This window comes from Tyto alba, unplaced genomic scaffold (genome assembly GCF_018691265.1).
Source record: "Tyto alba isolate M040663 unplaced genomic scaffold, T.alba_DEE_v4.0 Super-Scaffold_17, whole genome shotgun sequence".
Taxonomy (NCBI): domain Eukaryota; kingdom Metazoa; phylum Chordata; class Aves; order Strigiformes; family Tytonidae; genus Tyto; species Tyto alba.
This window is the reverse complement of record NW_024881279.1, coordinates 22,884,862-22,907,143: the sequence shown is the minus strand read 5'-3', so window position 1 is coordinate 22,907,143 and position 22,282 is coordinate 22,884,862. Positions and strand designations below refer to the sequence as shown.

Below are 22,282 nucleotides of genomic sequence, written 5' to 3'. Positions count from 1 at the left end.
CACGGAGCGGGTGCCCGCCCGTGGGAGGCGGGGGCTTACCGAAAGTTGAGCCAAGTGAGGTCTTCAAAAGGGGGAACTGAAACAAAAAAGTCAAGCGCGGCCGGGTGAGAGCAGAAGGAAGGAAGAAGCAAAGCCGCTGCGCAGAGGTCGGGTGAAGGTGGAAAGGAGGGGGGGCTCACCCCCCTGAAATTAAAGGAGGGCTCTGCCTCCGCCTTGGCTGTGGCAGGCGCCGGCGGGGCAGGCAGCAGCAGCAGGGCTCGGAGGGCCTTGTCCCCACCAGGGAATGCCCCGGGCACGGCGGGGCCTGGGCTGGGACCCGCAGTCCCCTGGGTGCCCTTGGCCTCCTTCCCGTTCCCTGCGGGGGCGCTGGGCTGCCCGGGGCACACAGGCTGGTGGCCCGGGTCTTTGCAACGCGCCTTGTCACCTTCTGTTGATAACAGGAGACGTGCGCAGGGAGAACGTCCAAGCGCAGAGACTGGGAAAGCAATTACTCTGGTTTGTCCGGATGAAATAGGTCAGGGACACAGGTCAAAGTATTAAATTACCGTTCCTGCTCTCCGCACATGACGGTGACTCATGGTGGTGACGGGTGGCGAGGGGATGGCCGTTGCCACCCACAGTGTGACGCTGTGCCTGGCAGGCGTGGGGTGGGGCTGGGGGCTGCGGGGGGGCGTCTGTGGCCAGGGGGTGATGGTGGTCTGCGGGGAGTGGGGCAGCAGGGTCCTGCTCCTGTGCTGCACTGCGAGCTGAAATCAACTTCCTCTTCCCCTTCACCGATTAGCAGATCTAATCAGGGCAGTTTAATACTGGATTCTTAATGAGGCTGAGCCAGGAAGAAATTATTTCAATTAGTTACATGGCATGCTGTATTCTTGGGCAAGAGAAAAACAAGATATGCAGCTACCACAGCTCTGTAGGAAGAACCCAGCACCCTAAGTGCATTCTAAATGAAACTTCCTGGCTGATGGGAGGTGCGGGAGACATCGAAGAGCTCTTCCCAGGCAGCCGGCTGCTCCGGCAGAGCCTGCAGTTCCCTGGATGCAGGGAATGAATCGTCAACCCGCCATTCCCCAGCCTCGTCTGCCATAGCCATGCTGCCCTCCTTGCACCTGGCAGAGCCTCCCAGGAGGCAGTTTACTCCAAAAAATGGGAGAAAACTAACAGAACAACAACAAAAAAAATAAGCCAAAAAACTACTCTGCATTATTTTTTGCCCTGCCAGTGAGTCCCAGTGACTTGTGCAAAGGGCATGAGGAACAGCAGGGTTGGTGTGGAGGGGGCAAGGGGAAGGTAGCACACATAACGGTGTGAGGAGGGGCCGCTGCTCCCCTGCCCTGTGAGCTGCAGACTAGTTCACTCATGTGCAGCTTTCTTTGCCCTACGATATTATTTACATATGCATCTGTAAATGATACTGCCTGGCCAGGTACCTTGGAGCCGACACAATATACATTATTCCTCTGGTTAACATTAAACTTGTCTTGGTCCTTTATTCCAGTGCCAGTGGGCACATACTGTCTTGTTAAACATTAACTGAGAAAGCAGCTTGAAAAACATTGCTTGGCTTCATTAGAATCTTAAAATGACACTTGAAGCTTAAATCTCTTTATTACCTAGTTTGCACATACTTCAAATATTAATGCAGTCCAGGCTTTAAAGCTCTTATTACCCTTCCAGCAGAAGTTATATATTATTTTCTATGTGCAGATATCTTTACTGTACCCTGGAAACAAGGCTGGGCTACAATGCCGTACATCATATTGGGACTTAGCTCCCACCAAGAGTAGGCAAGCCAGCTTTCCCCTGGGACGAGACGAGGCAGGTCTCTTGCTGAGCAAGGACACATGGAGGGTATGTTCTCCCAGTTTCCATTGGGTGCTGGGAGCATCCTGGAGGTGTTACACATATAGAACTAACGGGTTCACATGAGCTCCCATACAGCCTTCACTACACACTTGCATGCAAGTGCAATGTGGCCAGTACTGAGTCACAGCCAAGGGCAGGAAACTCCTGAGATGCACCATCGTGGTCGTTTGAAAGTGTTCTCCGATATGCTGAAAGACAGACCGGCTTTTGCACTACAAAACCAGTCCCCTTTGCACTTTTACTGGTGATTTTCTCCCTTGCTTTCTCCTGTTTCCTAATATGACCTACTGTTATTAGCAGAAGTGGGAAGGGAGGTGTGAATCCTCTTTACTGGGAAACCTGTGTTGCCTGGAAACTCTGATTTAGCAACATTTATCTTCCCTAGCCCTCCCCACGCCTGACAAACTCAGTGGCTCTATAATCACAGCTTTTGTCTTTGGTGTTTACTTTTTTTTTTTTTTTTTTTCATTCTGATTGCCTGAAAGACACAAACCAGAGGGAAGGACTTGACCTTGCAGGGAACGAATGCAGAAACTGCACCTACACAGCACATCAAGCTTCAGAGAAGTGGTGAACCATAAGAAGGGGAACAGCAGAGTGCAAGACCAGTGCCCAGAGGACTTGCGTTGGTTTCTTGCCCCCATTCTTGCTGCCTTTCACACCTCTTTCCACACAGTCATTTTGTTAAACCTGTTGCAAAAGCTTTGTGAAACCCTCCACTGTCTTGCAAGATGGTTATATGAGACTACATGTGGCAAGAAGGGCAGGGCAGGGCATTCATGCTGGCTCCTGGTTTTGGCAGAGGTGTCTGCAGGACAGAAGGGATCAGGGAATCCTCATCCTTTTCTCTGTGACAGTGCCAGCTGAAGAGATCCCAGTCCATCCCCACACTCCCACCAGCCTGTGTGTTTGTTCCTACCACATGACAGCACCTATGCACAAAAATATCCTTAAGGACCTCGTGGGCAGTTCCAGGACCGATATAACACCTCAAAATGAAAATGCTGCCCGGGAGGATGAAGTCAGTGGATCTGCACTCCGTGTGCTCAAATCCCAAGGCCTGCCTGGGTCAAAGGTCTTTCTTACCTGAACTAACATGAAATTTTTCTGACTTCCATGATAAAAATTAGCAGTTTAAAAGTTCAGGGCTATACTTCCTTTCAGGGACACAGTTGGCTTTAGAAGAAGGTATTTGCCCTGCTAGGAGCTGTGCCTGACTGTCTGATCTGAATTAAATGAGTGCTGCTGAATCTGGGAGTGGATGGGAGCGATAGTCCTGATGGCAAACCATGGTCCTGTGAGCAGAGAAGCAGCAGCGACCCAGGCTGCTAAACCCAATTGTGAAGTGGGCCACTGTTACGCTGGTCGGTCCAGGCTGAGTCACACCCTGATGGCATGATGCTGTTGAACAGATACAACATCCCTTCGTATCTCGCCGGCTTTGTCCGGGTGAATTTAAGCCCTGTGCTCTAAAAACTGGCTTTGTGACAGAGAAATGATGGTTGCTCATCCCTCTTTCACCAGAATAGATTCTGGTGTGCTTCCCACTGACTTACAAAACCCTTCAACTGATCCGTGTCTCAGTTGCCCTGCCTGGTGGTGAAATGGAGTATTACCGGCAGCATCTTTCCCTCTTCCCCTCTTCAAAGGTCTGGGTAGCACCACTTGCTCGAAGAGTGCAGAAGGCTGTTACATTGCTGGCTGTGCCCTGACCCCATGCAAGATAGTCCTGAAGTTGATCTTCTCATCTGCTCACATGTCGCAGGGCTCTGAGTCCTTCCCAAGCTGCCATCCGGTGCTGGGTCTCCCTGAAGACTTGAGTCTCTGCGCTCCGTCATGCTCAGTGTCTTTCGATCTCAGTATACTTCATACTCATCTCTCACTCCCACCCAGTAAAGTAAGAGTTATACTGGAAGATAAGATAGGAAGGCTGTTATATTTGGGTGTGTGAAAATAAAACATCATCAAGGGCCAGGCTGATTACTAATGGAAGAAGAGCAGATGACCCAGCAGGGCCCTAGGCTTAAGGACCCCCATGTGAAGGTGCCTGCTGCAGGGGAAGCTAGAGCCATAGCTCTTCTGCTATACCAGGGCAAGAGAGGCTTGGGATGTATCTCAGATATATGAGTGTTCCCTGCACTCCAGTGTGGCTGGTAGAAGTAGATCATTTTACTGTGCCTCAGCCTTTCAAGGCTGCATGCTGTTGAAAGGACAACATAATTTATACAAGAGAAAGCATGCAGAAAAGCCACAGGATTGAGTTCAAAAGGCAGATGTGATCACTTTGCTCTCCAGCTGGTGTATTCCCAAGGGCTGTCACTGAGAGGTTTGGGCAGACAAACGCTGGTTGCTCTCAAGAAGACGGCTTAGTCCATCGCTCTTACAGCCATCAGAGCTGAGAGAGCTGATAAGGAAATACCTATTACCTCCTTGATGGGCTATTCTGCAGCAGGTGAGGCAGAGCACATTTCACTTCTGCTGACTTTGCTCCAGAGGTGTTTAAGCCACGGGAAACCAAGAGAGCAGCAGCAATAAGCCAGCAACAATACATCATTCCTGGGCTGGCCTGACTGTGATTCAGCAGAAGAGATCGATGGGGGCTTGCCAGACCAGATGTGGGCTGCAGAAATCTTACCTCTGTTTAGGCTGCAGGGCCCCTGTGTGGTTTTCTCTAGGAACTCTGAGCAATGCCAGAGAGCCCTGCTGGCTGCATGGGACTGCAGGAAGACGTGGAGACCAGCAGCACTGCAAGCCTTGGATGCAAAGGAGTGGAAAAGGCATTGGAATGGTCTGAAAGTGATCTTTGTAGAGTCAGAGCAGCTCCCAGTCAGATAGCTAGAGAAATTCAACTGTGGAGACAGGATTTGCAGCTCTGTCATATTTGGAGTGCCTGGTGCCCACGATGTTGATGCTCTGCAGAACATACTGGCTGCTGTGGGAGGCCAGGCAGCAAGTGCTGTAATGACTGCAGAGGGGAATTGTCCCTGAGAGGTGCTATTTTAAGAGGGGCCTCACAGATGGGATAACCTGCTCTTGCCATAGTCCAGGCTCTCATGGCAGGGCTCTGTGGATCTAGCCCTCTAAAGGGCCAGGATTTTAATCTCCCATCAGGATCCTGTTTCATTACCCTGATACTGGCTCCTGCACAGCTAAGAGGCTGTCGGCAGAGGCCTGGTGTTTGGAGATTGGTAGGGCAGACCAGCACTGCTCTAATATAAACAGGATCTGCTTAGCTGAACTGGTGCAAAAAAGCTTCAAAGCAGCCATAACTCAGCCTCAGAGCAACCCCATCGGGGTCTGGACCCTTGGGCAGACCACTGCTGCCTCCTTGTACTGTAGGAGTGAGGGCTGGACATGACCCAAATTCCCACTGCAAAGAGTGTGATACGCATGGAGTATGGCATGTGTCCATGTGGACGCAATGCTCCGAGCCCAGGCAAGTCTGGGGAGAAGAGGTGGTGCAGGATGAGACAGAGCACAGGAGACTTCAGTGTGGGTTTTACCAGCGCCCTGAATAACAGCTGGAAACGGGGAAGAGATGAGATTTCACAGGAGGAATTATGTCTTGATGGTTGCAGTGTTATGCTGTTAGTAGGCAAACCACCACCCTTCAGAGCAGCCCTTGGCTCCTGAAAGGCATACAGAAGAGCATTAGAGAGAAGGCAGTAACATTGGTGCTCTCATAACATTGCCTTGTGCTTCCTACAAAGCATTTTATCCCAAGAATGCTGAGTTCTTTGCAAGATCCTAAATAATTAAGCCTCAGAGCAGTACCACGCAAGACAGAAATATCTCCCTCCCTCCTAAAATTCATTTATCTGGGATGGCCCACAGTGGCGTGGCCCAATCGGCAGGGCAGGAAAGGAAAAATTGTCCTAAGCCCCCCAGCTCAACATGCTGGGGGTCTCAGAGTAAATAGTGAGCTGGAATTCCCCTGGGACACCCCAAGTTCTGCAGGGACGTTTGGTGGGATACTCAACTGTTACCAGGGTAGGAAGCTGTGGCTCAGCACCAGTCCTCTCCAGACTTTGATTTTGTTTGGTGCTTCTCTGTTAGCAGCTGGAATGATCATGGATTTTGGTCATGGTCCTGGAAGAACTGGGCATGACACTTACCTGGAGAACAGACCTCCTCTGTCCAAGGGCTCTAAAAGTTGCATGAGTTGCTTTGAGCCCTGTGACCATCATTGGAAGCTCCCTGTGCCACTAACCAGGAGTTTTTGACTTCAAGCAATACCAGACTTCACAGGACACCCACGTGATCTGTCTACAGTCCTTCTTCCAGCAGTGCCCCATGACCAACCCTGACCCACAGGACCTGCTGAAATCAGACCCTTGCAGAACTGTACCCTGGCCACTGGCAGGGCCCTTTCCTTGCACTTGTGAATCTCATTCTCACACTATTTATATCCCATGGGGCAGCATGTAGGCGCTGCTCTCTATTAATAAAGAACTATGCCTACCCTTTTTCAGCCAGCTCTCCTGTTTCTGTGGACTGACCTTACTTCCAGATGCATCAGCAGCAATTTATCAGCTGGAGGCACAAGGAAAGCCCATCTCTGTCTTTGTGGGTGTTGTTTGTACCTGACACTGGCTTTCCACCTCCCAGTAGTGGGATCCAGGTAATTTCAGCCTTGTCTGTGCTGGAGAGACATGGCAAGGCAACTTCTGCACTTGAACTCCGCTACTCTGTTGTGAACAGCATCACTGCTGTGTTGCCATGCAGCTCAGCCCAGGAAAATCTCATGCTGTTTAAGGTGCTAGTGAAGGAGAGTGATGGAGGGAGGGAGTTGAAGGCTGAAACCACTCTAGGAATTATTGCGAGTAGCAGCTGAGCCTGGGAAACATCCCAGTTGTTTTGTGTTTGATTGGAAAAGCCCAATCTGAATGACCTTCACTGCCTGCTGAGCCTGTTTAGGTGTGGAGGAGCTAGCTTGGGCTCTGGGAGGCTGGGTCAGAGGGATAGGCTGTTCCCTGAGCAGCATGCACTGCATTAGTCCAGTTGCAAGGCCTGGGTGCCTGGCCTCTCCTCTCCAAAAGAGCAGGTTGGGAATGGACTTCTTTCCTCCACCTCCTGTGGAAGTCCCTCTCCTTGATCTTGGCTACCCAGGTCTTTTAGGGTGCCCAGTCCCCACTTCTGATACAAGACCAAGAGGTTTCCTGCAGGAAGTGTGCCTTGTGCATCTCTGTTCCCTGTTCTTAAACCTGCATTTCTCTCTACTAGAATGCTTCAGGCCCCTTGTCCTACCTGGATTAATGGGATGACTCTTGAACCTGTTCAGGGAGAGAGGCTCCATCAGCTGAAGCCAACAGTGCCAGCAAAGACCTCTGCTTTATGCTGAATGACTGTCCCCAGCAGAAAATGGGACTGGGGTGATGGTTGGTACCGAAGTCACTCCAAGGGGCCTGCTGTAGTTCAGTTTGTGGAGACAGGGCCAAAATTTTCCTCCTCTGGTCAGAGGAGGTTTTCCAGATGTTGGAGTCATGGTCACAGGCACCCATGGACTGGCACAGCCAGGCTGATGTAAGCCTAGGATTCCCAAACCTCGCTAGAGTGCTGCTCACTACCTCACTCAGCAAGTCAAGCCCTGCAGCTCACCACAGTAGGTTTTGGAGCCCGTGGACTGTCCTTCCAGGGGGATTAATGCAGATTTGTGTTTGCTGGGAGCTCTGGAATCACCTCCCAAGGGGCTCCTAACATTAAAGCATCCTCATGAAGAAAGCAAACCATTCAGAGGATGTCTGGGTTTTTCACCTCAGTCCTTTCTGCCATGCTGGCACTGAGTGTTGCACTGTTCACAGGTATTTTGGAGGCTTCAGTGGGGCAGGGCCACAAGCTGGGTTACCTCTTCTTCTGCCCTGCTCTGCTCCAAATCCTCAGCCTCAGCTCCCTGTGCTGCAATTTCCCAGGGTGTAAACAAGACCGTGCGAGACAGCAAGAAGGGTCTGTGTGCATTTCTTCTGCCAGGTACAGTGTCATCAAGGACTCCATTCCCATCCCTCTCAGCCCCAGGAGCAAAGCCAGCTGTGGTTGCTCCTGCACCACTGGAACAGGAGAGCTGGTGAGCCTGTTGCCGGGTTGTGTAACCCCAGATTTTGGCCAAGCTGCCCAGGCTAGCTCAGGAAGCCCCTCTGTTCTGACTTGTCCAGCCCCAGAGACACCAGCAAAGTGTGCCAGCTTGGTCCCCGCAGGCTCCAATCTCTCCTTCTCAGCCCACTTTGTGACAAAGCCAGAGACTGTGTGGCTGAAATCAGATCGTTCAACTTCATCCTAAATGATGCTGAACCTAATGAGAAACTGCCACAGAGTTTGTCTGCTTGGTAACATTGTGCTTTGGCCAACAGTCTAGGTGGCCAGTGTGGGCTTCAGAGATGCACAGCAGTGCACTGTGTCCTGTGTGGTAGATGAGGGGGAGGTTGGGCTCCTCTGCCAGCTGCCCCAGCCCTTCTGAGCCCCTACAGCATGGCTCTGAAAGCCCAGCACAGTTAAATTCACTGTAGCAGTTTGGCCTTGCTCAGCAAGATCGGTTCAGCCTGCGCTCAGCAAGGTGCCAGGACCCAATGGCAGAGCCTACCACAATGGCAGGTAGCAGCTCTCCTGGCATGGGGCGGACAGATACAGTCAGCTCTTCCCTGGATGTTGTGTTAGGTCGACAAAAAGTGCCCTGGATTTGAGTTTGGACATCTGGACTAGCAGAGCATGTCCTGGTGCCGTCCTGCCAGTCTCATGGCCAAATTCAGCATCCTCTGCCTCTCTCCACTGGGAATGAGGGAGAGGAGCTGTGGAATGGTCCTGGCAAAACCAGGATTATGCATCCTTGTACAAACAAGCCCACAAGACTCTTGAACTCTTGTGAGTCAACAGCATGAGCAGGGCCAGGGCCAAGTGCTCCAAGGTCTGGAGCCTTTGGCGCCTGTGGCTGAGACACAGGCAGCAGAGTGCAGAGAAGCAAGCTCCAGTCCATGTCCCAGCATACCCCTCTAACAGCTCCTGTGAGAGCTGCCCAGAACTATCATCCTCCCAGGAAATGTCCCCAGAAATTTCTCCCTGCAAAGGTGGATGGCTGTGGTTGGGGTAGCTTTTGGGGACTCCATACAAAACAGAAGGATAGGGATGGGATGGGAATGGGGGTGAGATGGGATGGAAATGGGGATGAAAGAAATGGAATGAGTATGGATATGGGTATGGGATATGGATTGGGATAGGGATGAGGATGTGAAAGGAGTGGGTTGGGAAGTGAATGGGGTGGGGATCACATGTGGATGGGCTGGAGAATGGGGATTGGGGTGCGGTTTAGATGGGTTGGGGAAGGGGATGAGATAAAGATAGGGAGTGGGATAAAGATAGGGAGGAAAGGGGGAGGGGGTGGACTAGAGGTTGGGAGTAGAAGGAGTGGGATAGCAGGGGAAGGAATGAGGCTGAGTTAGAGATGGGGAGAGGAAGGAGATGGGGAAGTGGATGGGAAAGAGTCAGCTCTTTTTCAGAGAAGCACATGTTCAGATGGCAGCTTGCGCTAGCTCAGCCTCATTGGACACAAGGAGTCTTGGAAAGCACTGAATGCCTTTCTCTTCTGTTGTTATCCCAGGGGGCTGTGCTGCTTGGCCAGCCAACTGTACCAGCAGGTTTTTATTTTACATCTATTTTCCTAATGGCTTGGGTGGCCTGAAAACTTGCGCAGTGAATTGTGACTGCTCAAGATTGGATAAAAATCCGCACAATGGATGTGCACTGCTGTGTGGCACCAGGGATGAGTCACTGAAATTGCAATTAGGAAAGAAAGTAACAGTGGGTTTACAAGCTTCTTTCCAGGAGCATTGCATTTCTTCTGAATTACAGTGTTTTAGATGGGTTTATGAGACATTGTCCCATGTCAAAAAATACACAGAAATAGAAGAAGTGGTGGCTGATATAAAACAGTTTAACAGTTAAGGGAGGAAGAAAAAATGGCATCAATTTCTACAGTGGCAGCATAGGTGCTTTGGGAGGCACATGTGGGGGTAAGCAGAGGAAATCATAATAAAACCCAGGGATGTGGGACAGTGGAGTTGTGCCCTGATGTGGAGTCCAAGGTGATGCAGGTAACCTGGGCAGAAAGGGCACATAGGGAAGGAATCCTAGGGAGTGATGGGAGTCCCACGAGTGTCCCTTCCTCAGCTACCCAACTCTCAGCACCTTGCAGGAGAGAACCTCTGCAGAGTGCAGCAACAAAGGAAGATGCATCACCCATGGATTGCAGTGCAGCAGGGAGTCCTGGAAAGCAAAAGTCAATCTTTTGATTGTCTCCCAGTACCTTTATTTTAACCTTCTAGAAAGGCACGTACTGCTTTGCAATGAGGAGGGGGGTAAAGCACTGGGCAAAGAAGCACTGTTGTGAATGGGGACATATATAATCTTTATGGCCTTGCACTAGCATCAGGTTTCAGCAAGTCCTGGTGACAGGGCTGAACACAGCCCTCCAGTCCACACGGTGCCAGTGAGACTTCTGACCTCTGCGGTTGCTGTCACCTCTTTAGCAAGCTGCCCGGGCGCTGGGAGGAAAGGCCAGCAGTTCCCAAGGGGCTCGGCAGGGCTCGGACATGGAGAGTCAGGCTTGGCTCCACTCAGATCAGCAACTGCACAAGAAGCTCTGTGTAACCTGGGGCCCTGGGTATTCAAATCATCTCCTCCACGCCAGCAAAGAGTCACAGCTGTGGCACCCACACTAGGACCAGGGCACAGGAAAACTGCTCCTCACCCGTCCCCAGGCAGGAAGCAGGCATCAGCCAGCTCTTGGCTGTGGGCTTTGAACAATCCTCAAGTTCATTGTTTTTCATTATTTAAATTAAACGCAGAGATGTTACGAGGTGGACATCAGATAGCCGCTCTTGCCATTGGGAAGCAGAGCCCTGCCTGCTTGCTGTGATCATTCTCCTGCACTACCTCCATCCCCAAAGTGACAGCACACAATACTAGGAGGGAGCCATCAGCACAAGTGCCATTTTCCTGTGCTCTGATGCTCCCAGTCAGCCATCAAGAAATCCTCCAAGGACAGACTTCCCAGTTCACACTAGCAGGAGGTTTCTGGGGTGCTGGCATTCCTTCCCTCCAGTTTTCCCTCCTTTTCTGGGGACTCCCTTCTCTTGGAGTATCATGTCTGGCAGCCACCATACCCATGACACTGATGGCAACCAAAGCAGCATGTCCTTGGGTCACGCTTGGTGCTAGTGACACTGTGTTATGGGATGTCTGCCAGCTACTCGCTATTTTCAGCCCAAGATCTCATTAGTCATTTCTGTCCCAGGACTCCCAGATGTGCTAGACCTGAGCCCTTCTTGGAGCACGGTTTGTATCTCCAGCATTAAGACCACAGGAAGAAGCAGATACTACCCCTCTGTCACCAGAGACAGAATTCTGGTGGTGGCACCCAGCAGCAGCTTGAACCCCAGTGGGGAAAGACCCTCAGTACTAGTGTGACTATTTCCATCCCTTGGGAAGATCACATCTCCAGAGAGGGCAGGCAACCAGAGATCCCTGGCTTCTGGGGGATGGTGACAGTCTCCTGCCACTTAATGCCAGCTGCTGCATGGTCAGACTGTCCCCAGCCTGTTCCCTGTCTGACTCCAGTCATGCCCTGCATGGGCAGCTGCAGGTGGTCTGCAGCCCCAGTAGCACCGGGGACCGGCAGCGCTGGGCAGCGCTGGGAATGACCATGTCAATCCATCCGAGGAGACTGAGCCTGGCTGGTGGCTGTCCCAGCTGGTGGGACACTGGTGGTGCTGCTGGGGGGTGAGCGTGGTGCGGGAACTTGGGAGCTTCCCTGAGCCTTGTAAATGTTCTGGTGAAGGAGTTTGCTGAGCTTTGGTGCTTCCTAGGAATTGCAGAGTTGAAGATCAATTATTTGCATACCTGCGCCCATTATGCAGGGTTTACACCTTATGAAACAGCAGCATGGCATGTGTCCTGATCTCCAATGAAGTGCCTGTCTCAGAGTGGCCAAAACAAAGAGCAAGCTGTGAAATGGGATGTCTGTACAGCACGTCACCCAGATGTGCACCTTTTGGCTAATCAGACTAATCTCAGTCTGTCCAATTACACCTTATCCTTGTCCTGAGATCCCAGGAATGTGCTCCACAAGACTGCTTCGTAGCTTTGACTGCAGAGCAACACCAACTTGCTGCTTTCAGGGGCACAGCCCAGTTTGTAAAGAGCTCCATGGCATCTACTTTTGAACTCCTCCTTTCAAAGACAGCCAGAGACAAGCTGGGGGGTAGCAGACATGGCTGCAGGACATGACAGAGTGAAAAGCAGAGTGCGGATGTTTGGTCTCTTCAGATTAATCGACACAAAGGAAGACTCAGTCTGAGTCAACATGGGGTGAGATGTCTGAAAACAGCTGCCTTTTGGCTCCAGGTGGAAAAAATATGGACGATGGCTGGCTAGGCAGATTTGGACTAAAAATATCCTACTGAGCTGCTGAGGACTCATGGAGGGTAATGTTGAAGTCTCAGATGCCTCATCCTGAAGGTCAGGACAGGGTGAGACAGGGACCGTAGACTTCAGGATCCTGAGGGGAGGGAGGAGGGCGAAAAGCAAGAGCACAATGCTGGGTTTCAGGAGAGCAGACTGTGGCCTCTTCATAGATCTGCTTGGAAGAATCCCACGGGATGAGGCCATGGAGGGAATAGTGGCCCAGGAAAGCTGGTTGATATTCAAGGATCACCTCCTCCAAGCTCAAGAGCAGTCCAACCTGACAAGCCAAAAATCAGGTAAAAATGCCAGGAGGACTGCATGGATGAACAAGGAGCACCTGGCCAAACTCAGACACAAAAAGGAAACATCAGAAGGTGGAAGCAAGGACAGGTAACCTGGGAGGAATGCAGAGGCACTGTCCAAGCACAGGATGAGGTTAGGCAAGCTAAAGCCCAACTGGAATCGAATCTGGTGAGGGATGTCAAAAGCAGCAAGAAGGGTTTCTGTAAGTCCATAGGTGTTGAAAGGAAGACTAAGGAAAATATAAGCGCACTGCTGAAGCAGGTGGGGGGCCTGGTTACACAGGACATGGGAACGGCTGAGGTACTGAATGCCTTCTTTGCCTTTACTAGCACGACCAGCCTTCCAGAGACCAAGGGGAAAATCTGGAGCAAGGCAGATGTGCCCTTGGTAGAAGAGCATCAGTCAGGTCAGGGAATAAACGGTACATAATGAGTCCATGGGCCCTGATGGAGCCTCCCATGAGTGCTGAGGGAGCTGGCAATGGCCACTGAAAGGCCACTTTCAATAATCTTTGATCCACCATGGCAACTGGCAGAAGTACCCAAAGCCTGCAGAAAAGCAAATGTCACGCCTATCTTAAAGAAGGGCAAGGAGGACCCAAAGAACTATAGGCTAGTCAGCCTCACTTCCATCCCTGAAATTGGAGCAGCTAATCCTGGAAACCATTTCCAGGCACATGAAGAACAAGAAAATAATCAGGAGCAGTCAGCACGACTTCACCATGTGGAAGGCCACACCTGGAGTACTGTGTCCAGTGCCAGGCTTCCCAGCACAAGGAGAGACAGGGACATACTGGAGAGAGTCCAGTGAAGAGCCACAAAGGTGGTGAAGGGACCAGAGCATCTCTGATGAGGAAAGACTGAGTGAGCTGGGACTGTTCACCCTGGAGAAGAGAAGGCTCAGGGGGATCTCATCAATGTATATAAATACCTGAAGGGAGAGTGGAAAGAGGTTGAGAGCCAGGCTCTTTTCAGGGGTGACCAGTAACAGGACAAGGGATGATGGGCACAAACTGAAGCAGAGGAACTTCCCTCTGAACATCAGGAAACACTTTTCACTGTGAGGGTGGCTGAGCAATGACACAGGTTGCCCAGGGAGTTGTGGAGTCTCCATCCTTGAAGGTATTCAAAAGCTACCTGGACAAAGTCATGGACAAGGGGCTCTGCGTGGCCCTGGACGAGCAGGGGGTTGAACCAGATTACCTACAAAGGTTCCTTCCAACTCAAACCAGCCCGTAGTTGTGTGATTCTGTGACTTGGCACAGAAATGCCAGGGTGAGCTTTGAGACAGCTAGGACAAAGTAGACTGGGGGAGTAGCTGCTGCTGACTGTCCATCCAAAGACTGCAGACAGACAACCTGCAGAGGTTCCCTGCTAACCTGTGCTGACTGCACTGTAGGCAGGACAGCTGCAGAGCTGCTCACTTTGCCATTTTGGTGCTGAGCCAGGACATGCATATGCATTTCTTATGTCAGACTATGAGCATTCACCATATGGGCACCAGGGTGTATGGTGTGACCTGTCTCCATCACCTGGCTGACATCTGGATGGTGAACAGGAGGGCTGAGCTCACCCAGGGAAGAGCAAGTTAAGTGCATGACAATTGGCAGGATAAGCTGATTTATTGTACGGGCCAGGAGAAATTGTAAGTACTTACATATCTGCTTTAGTCTATATTTGAACAGCTACACAGCTACTTTGAGTTTTCAAAACTGCTGTGTGCTGAACTGCTCCTGTGAGATACGGACTGTTTGTTGAGCTGGTTGAAATACAAATTAGAGGTCAGCTTCAGGCAACTTTATTTCACAGCTCCGGAGCTCATATTTATCACACCCACATTTCACATGAGCATCTCACCTGAGTGCAGGAACAGGATACACAGAAATGAAGCACTGTTAGCCTTGTCCCTAATTTGCAAGGCTTTCAGCCAGGCAAGTCCTTTCTGCAGAATGAAAGCTCTTGGCAAAGCAAAGTTTTAACCAGACATGAAGGGTCACACCTCCTTTTGCTGTCCAACTAACCCACAGTACTGTGTGACCCACAGGTGACAGCTCTGCATCTTCCTGAGCAGTGGCCCAGGCGGGCTCCTGCCGCCGAGGGGGCTGCACTGGGGGGTGGCGAGACCCTTTCCCCATAGGGATTGATGTGAGAAAGGAGGGATGCGCACGAGGGTGGGGGCCACTCGGTATAAACACGTGGGTGCAGCCCACGCATGGTGGCGGGTGGAGAGGCTGATGGGCTGCTGTGCAATGGCTGCAGCCCCACTGCGCCCCTCTGCCCCGGAGCAGGAGGGAGCCCCTGGGATGCTGCATCCCACTGGCACGCCTCTGATGTCTGCCTGGGGTCCACGGGAGCCTCAGACTTCTAATTTGCAGTTCCCTATTTCTGCCCCTCTCTCGGAGCAGAACAGAAAGGGCCAGTGTAAGCATGTCCCTTGCCAGTGGAGCTGGGTGACATGACCTCGTGGTTAAAAATGCCTGTTTCATGTTTAAGGAAATAGTCAGGCTGGCTTTCGACCCTGTTGTGGGCACAGCACATATTTTCTGTTCTATTCCCCTTCTCCCCCACAGCAGTCGAAGCTGTTGTGCAGGCATCGCATGCTTTTTTTTCTAAAGAAAAATTAATGGCCCTGTGAGATATTTTATAGAAATTAACTAGAACAGTGAGTTGCAAAAGGAATTTTGGGAAAAGCAGTGTTATAAAACCTTGTTTCCTGCGGTGCCTCTGAGGGTTTGTACTGCAGTTGAGCTTCCACTGCAGTCTTTCCATACTGGAGGAGCAAGTTTAGGCTTCATTCTCCTGCCTGGCCACCACTTTTCATGAAGCATAGGCAATCTTAATTACCCTGATATCTCACACACCCCAACTTTTACTAAAATTAGCTGAAATACAAATGTTAGTGGGGAAAGAAGGGGGCTATGGGAGTACCCACTCTGAGCATCCTCAGCTGAAGTGGCTCTCTGCTGTTGGACTCATCTGTGGAGGATGAGCTAACACGTGGGCAGCAAACCAGGCCAAGCACTCAGCTCCCTGGGCTGTCCTGGCCTGCAGTAGCAATGAAATCAGGGACACACTGATGATTTTGCTGCAGAACCTGGCAACGAAGTGGGATGTGAAGTGCCTGTGAGTGCATGGGGCTAGCAGAGCAGGAACTGTCCTGATGCCAATGCAGATACCCCAGTGAAGGTCCCAGGCAATTATTGAGCAGAAAGGAGAGGGGGAAATCCCAGAAATGACACAGGGAATTACCACCAGAAGGAACTTAAATATTGCTCTAGCTGAACAAATGGTGTTTCCTAGCAAGCGGCCAGCTCTGCATTGCCTGACAATGCACATCCAAGCCTGACTCATTGCTGGCACAGAGAGCAAAGGAAAGCACTCAAAAGGCATTTGAGAAATCATGCATGAATGGGAATTTACTAGCAAGATTTAGAGAACTGAACTTCCCTTCCAGACTTTTTCAGACAGGTCTGCCAGTGGGTCTCCACCCTGTGTAGTCTGGCGAGGTTAGCAGTGTATCTCTAGACTTTGACCTGTGTGGTACCCACAGGGCTTTGCACAGAGGAAAGGAGATTTTTACACCTCCATCCTGCTTGCTATGAATATGTCCTGTCTGCTACTCATCACGAGTGCTGAGGAGACAAGAGTCACAGTCCTGGCAGGGATCCTGGCTCATCACCTGATGTGAGGCTCACTTGGGTGCATCTGTGCCCTGCTTTTATTCCAGAGCTGGGAAGGGATAGAAATATTATCTGTCTTCTAGGAGAAATTGCAGGGAATGAATAAGGAAGGAATTGGGTAAGATTTCAAACCCAATTCTGAGGGCTCTTCAATGCCCGTGAGGATCTGGTGCCAAATAAGGTCTGCAGATATGAGGACAGCCATGTACTGCAGGTGGAGAATCACGTTCCAAGGATGAAAGAGAAAAACTTCCATCCTTATTTTAAGAGCAAATCAGAGAACCCTGTTCATCACTCACATTTGTCTCAGGGAGGCACCCAGGGGCTTAGTAGTGGGATGTGATTTGGTCAGGGTCGCAGTGCAGTGGCAGGTCTTGGTGCCAAGCTCGGAGAGCTGCTCTGAGCACAAAAAGCTTCATGAGGATCCTGGGGCCAAAAGAGCAAAAGCTGAAAGTGCTACCAGTGTAGGTGATGGAGAACTCAAGGGACCATGGTCTCTAGAGAGAAAAAGATGATTGGAGATGACAGAAAGCAGATGCTATATTGGAACTGCTATTATTTGACTTCTTCAAATATCTGGAGAAAATGGATTTAACCCCACTGGGAGAAGAGTGGCCCCAAGGCCTCGCAGAAGAACTCATGTGCACTGAGAATCTCACCTGGGTGGGCCCAAGGTGCTGGGAGGGCAGGGCCATAGCTTGCTTTGTGATGTGGCACCTCCCAGCATTTCCTGGGATCGTGTCCCCCGTGATTCTTCTGCCTCTGAAGTAGCCAGAAGCCTGAGGAGGACCAGTGACCCACCCTAGGCTTTGCAGCAGGATTTCCCAAGATGCGTAACGTGAACACTGCTGGCTATGGGAATTGCTTCAAGGGACATGGAACAGCAGCTTGTGAAGAGCCACGCGTGTGCTGCAGTACGTAGGCACTTCTGTCTGGATGGGGTGTGGGAAGAGTGGGTGACGGTGTGGGGAGGCCGTGTGGGGTCCCCATCTGCGGGCTTCTCCCACCACAACCTGCCAAGCAAATGCCCTCCTCACTCCAGCTGGGGCTACCCACTTCGCCAGACTAGGTTCCTTTATGCTCTTAGATTTGGCTGTTTACTTGCAATTAGCACTCATTAGTGTCTCTTTTGACAGTGCTTTGTCTCTACTTCTGTGTCTTGCCCTTCACATGTCACACTGGGTGCTGAGCCCCATTTTGTCCTAAGGCACCTCCACCAGTCTTGGCAGCAAAACCACAGGGTTATTTTGGAGCTGCAACTTGTCCTGAAGGGCCTGCCCATTTGGGGGGGCCTGTTGCATCTCAGCTTTCCTGGAGGTGCCCTGATTTCTTTTGCTCTGCAAAGCCATGGTGCTGGGTGTGCTGCCCGACTGCCCAGGTAGTTTTGGCTTTTCCCTAGGACTGGGGTACCACGAGCAATGTCACAGGGTGTCCTTGACCAGCGCTGGGAGACCAGGACCGTGCAGGGCATTGCTGGGTGGCCCTGCCTTTCCCCAGCCCCTTGGAGCCACCCTGAGCCCTGCAACGGGGCTGGAGCAATAAAGGTGGGCTGGTGGGAGCAGGATGGCTGGCACTGCCTGCCCCTGCTCCTGGCTCCACGGGAAAGCCCTGTGCAGGTCCTCAGGAAGTTAAATCCTGCTGGGAATTGGTGCAAGAGTGGTTTCACCAGAGGGTCACATTTACCGAATCAGTCTTACCCTCTGGAAGAGAGCAAGCTGGAGTGGCAGCAAGAGGTACTGCATGGTCTTAGGAGAGATTCCCTGCTTCCCTGTGAGCAAGCCCAGGAGAAACACTGGGCTATTGCATTGTCTGCAGGAATTTTTGTTCAAGAGGGAAGATGGTGCCTTTCCTACTGTAGGAAGTCACAGCCTCAGCATCACGAGCAGTTGGCCACCCTGGCCCTCACCTGCACACGAGTGTGTAGACATGGCGTGCAAACCTGGGTGAGCCATGAGCGTGGCTGTGGTGCCACGCGATGGCACGGGCTGGAGGGCACAGCCGCATCAGTGGTTAAACCATTACAGCAAAGTCTAACAGAGCCTCAGCTCCAGTCTTCCAGTGAGGCTCCTGATAAATTGGTTTTCCAACATTTTCCTGAAAGCTTCCATATCAGACTGCCAGGACAAAGAGGGGGGCTGAACCCAAGATTTTTGTGAATACCAGTGCAACCACTAAAGAATTGTCTACTAAACCGACAGTATTTTATAGCTGATTAATCTAAAAGGCTGTGCAGGAAAGTATTATCACCTCCTTCTACCCAGGCTTGAAACCTGATTGCATCAAATATAAATCTTGTAAATTTACTTCTACTTTTCTTTGGGAATTATTTAAATAGATGAGCATTTTATTTAATCTCACAATCATTAAAAGTGTCAGGGCTAGGTGCAAGATCTGGGCAGAAATAAAATGCATCACATTTCAAATGGGGCCTTTTTGTTGGGGGAGTGAGGGTTGAAGCGATCACACCATTTGTGACCTTCCAGCATCAGTGGAAAAACCTCTGTTCCAGCCAAAAGCTGTTGGGAAGCAAAAGGGAGGCCCTGTTCTTGCTGGGAGGTGTTGGGGAGCCAGGTTCAGGGATGTCGTGGTAATGAAGTTTCATTTGGATGTTGCTGGGTTTACACAAAACTTTGGTGAATCTTTGCAGACGTGCGTTGGCTTTGTATGTCCAGTTGGGTGCTCAGGAATGCCCAGGAACTGCAAAAATTCCCCGTCCTTTGTGCTTTTGTATGGATTAGAGCCATAAAAAGCTTTGATATGTATTTTTTCAATGCTCACAATAGTGTGGCTTGGTGCACTTTGCAGGTCTCCTTTCTTTTCCTCTCTAATTTTGTCTTGGGCACCCAGTGGCCGAGGTTAGAAATGCTGGTTTTGCACATGGTTTGCTCAGGATTAGCTACTCAAGTGAGTGGAAAAAACAGCCTTTTACCTCATTTTGAAGTTCCTGTGTGAACATTAGGTGAAAATCACCACATCTTTTTGAGCAGGAGACCAACTTTCCTAGAGTAGAAAGACAAACATTTTGTAGCCGAGCTTCTTGGTTAGATGATGGGCCACGGCAGGAGGGCTGCACTCTGCACCCTGGGAAGATAGTCTTCCTCCAGCCCAGTGGAGGGACAGTCCCTGGAGACCTGGGACAGCCCTGTAGACCTCTGAGGTTATGGCAAAGGAAAGATGCTGAGCAAAGATTTGGCTGAGCCGTGGCTGGCAAAATAGAGGCGTGCAGAGGTGGCGGGGCAGCATGCCCCACGGCAGAGCCTGCTGGACTTGGCTGACACTATGGGTGTCCCCTCCCAGCACAGCAGCTCCTACAGTACCCCAAATGTGGGCTGCTGATGGAGGGGCAGCAGCATGCCTGCATTTCTGTGCTGTAAATAATTGCTATTAATATTCTACTTCCACATGCTGGACATGCACAGGCACCAATGAGTTATTCTCTTAAAAAAAAAACGAAAAAAAAAAAGGTAACTAACTTTACTTTGCCCAAATGAGCAGGTCTTTCAAGAGCTCACATATGTGAATGATCCAAGAGGTCTCTGCTGTTACGCTGCTCAACAGATGGTTTACATTTTTCTGTATCACTGATTCCCATTCTGTGTCAAGAATTTGTCTGAGCAGCATTACCTTAGGGTGCACAACTGAAAGGCAAAAAAGCCAAAAAGCCAGTTCTGCTCTGACCAGACCAGGGGCCCCAACCCAGGTCTGCACCATGAAGGTGCCCAGCAGGAGTGAGGTTGTCACTGCACTGACTTCCCTGTCCTCTTCTTCCTCAGGCAACACTGTCCTAAGAGATTGTGAGCTGTCCCAGTGCATCCAGCTTTACCCAGGAACGGTGATTTGGGTGCTTTCATTGAGGTCCAGTGACCCTGGCTCCACAGGCAGTGTCTGTCTATCTGCCCATCGCTGGGGCTCGGGCTGCATCTTCTCCAACAACCTGCAAGGGAGAGCTTGGGTCAGAGGTTAGCACATAGGGCTGGGCCACTGTTCTGCTCACAGTGAGCTGTGGTACAGGCTGGAATTTGCTGTTTGATGCATGTCTGTTCATTTTACAAGCTACCTGAATTGTACGTGTTGCTGGAAGGACTGGGCTGCTGCCAAACTCAGGCTTAGAGGTGAGCTAGGGTGCTGGCCAAGGACGCCTGGGCCATGACACCAGGGAGTCCATGAGATGCCTCACTGGGCACATATTTGATGTGAAGTGAAAAAAATAACTAGAAAATTATCTTTCATCTGGATTCCTGATCCATCCCTGGAAGACTGAGTTCTTTCTTTCAGTAGGGGCTAGACAACTGGGAGACACCGGGGCCACCAGCTGTCCAGTCCAAGGTTCAGTTCCTCCTCCTCAGAGGGGCTTGGTTAGCATGTGGGGTCTCCTAAGAAGCTCAGAGGTGTTGGCTATTCAAGCCATACACCTGGCATCCCACTACCTGTTATGGGCAAAACTAGGATAGAAGACCACGTTGCTTGTAGGGAATGAGTCTGCATGAAGGACAGGAGAGCTCAGGACACCCTGCCCAGCATGCTCCCAGTTGAGTGGCACTGGGAGCTGTGTGGTCTGAGAGCAGGCCATGAGTTGGAGCTGAGAAGGTCTCTTTCCTATCTGTTCCTCTTGGCACCTCCTGCTGTGGCCAAGAGAGGTGCTGGGTTTGTGCCAACACATTGCCAATAAGGTTTGATGGCCTTAAGACTGACAAATGTCCTGGGATGGGCAGTGGTGGTTGCCAGATGTTCCCACCAGCAGTCCCAAATCTAACAGCCGTGTGCCTACAGCTGTTTCGGGAGGAGGGACTGGGTAATCCCTCCCACTCCCCAAAAAGCCATGGCTGGGTGGGTGGTCCAGCCAGGGGTTGCAAAGACCATGCCAGGATCACCCTCCATTAAACTTTCAAACTCCCTTCTTGCAACTGCTGGTTAAAGCAACGTGTTGATCACAAAGTCTTTGGGGACATCAGCATCTGCTATGAGCCAGAGCAGAGGGGAAGTTGTTGCTATTGCTGCTAGAGGTGATTTTTGTCGAGGAGCAACATGATCTCCTGGCTGAATGGTATTATCCTGGGATAGGTTTACTGACTGGCAAAGTGAGGGGGAGCATCAGCATCACTAGCCGATGGAGAAAAATCTGATCTCTCTCACTTAGAAAAGCTTCAAAGATCCTCTTAACACCAGGGACTACTCGCTCTGGGGGTAAAGCAGCTTCTCCCATGCGTACAGGGAGCCCAGCAACCACGTCAGCCCACCGACTGCTCGTTACTGTTGGGAGGCCATTCCGCCTCTCTGCTGGTGCAGCACTGGGAAGTGTTACAAGGTGCTTTTCCATGGCCAGTCCTGGAAGAGGCTCTTGAGGCAGATTCATTTTCATGACCAAGGTAAACAGCCTCAACTGGAAATGCTTTGTGGGGTACAAACAGCAGTGAAGGCTACAGCCATAGGTACTGTTTGTCTCACACGGCAGGGTAGGGAGATGGCACTTCAGGGGATCTCTTGCTTTCAGTTTTAATGTAATTCAGTACTTCTGGTCAGTCCTCAAAGCATTTGCTCCTCCCTCTGGGAAACCTGGGTGTGATGGGTTCAGGCTAGCTCAACGAGACACTTCTGAGAGCAAAGGGAGGCACAGGGAAACCAAATGTCTGTTGTATGGGAAGTCAGGCTAAGCTGGGCCTTGCCATTCAAAACCAGTCCCTTCCTCTTTCCCTCTGTGTTTAACTGCTCTCCCAAGGCATCCCTGGCAGGGGTCAAACTTGTCTGGGCATCCACTGGCATAAAGTGCTCAGTGTAAGTGCTAACAGGGTTTTGCTGCACTGCAACACGAGGGCAGCACCCCATGGCAGCAGGCGGCTCCGAACACCCTAAGGAAACTCCAGAGCAGCTGGAGATGTTTGTGCACCAGCTCACCTGGAAGGTGCAGAGCAATGGCTCACCAGGAGTCACAGTACCTTCCTCCTTGCTTAACAGCAGAAAGCACCATCCGTCTTTGTTGTGACTTTT

The 22,282-nt window shown here is 51.0% G+C and overlaps 1 protein-coding gene across 1 annotated transcript in view; it reads right to left on the bottom strand.

Annotated features, from left to right (window-relative positions):
- Window positions 1–318, bottom strand: part of CYSTM1 (cysteine rich transmembrane module containing 1) — a 28,228-nt gene extending 27,910 nt beyond the window's left edge. The window contains exon 1 of the mRNA XM_032988474.2: window positions 40–318. The gene's annotated coding sequence lies outside the window, so the exon portion shown is untranslated. The remainder of the gene's footprint in view (window positions 1–39) is intronic.
- Between the last annotated feature and the right edge of the window lie 21,964 nt (window positions 319–22,282).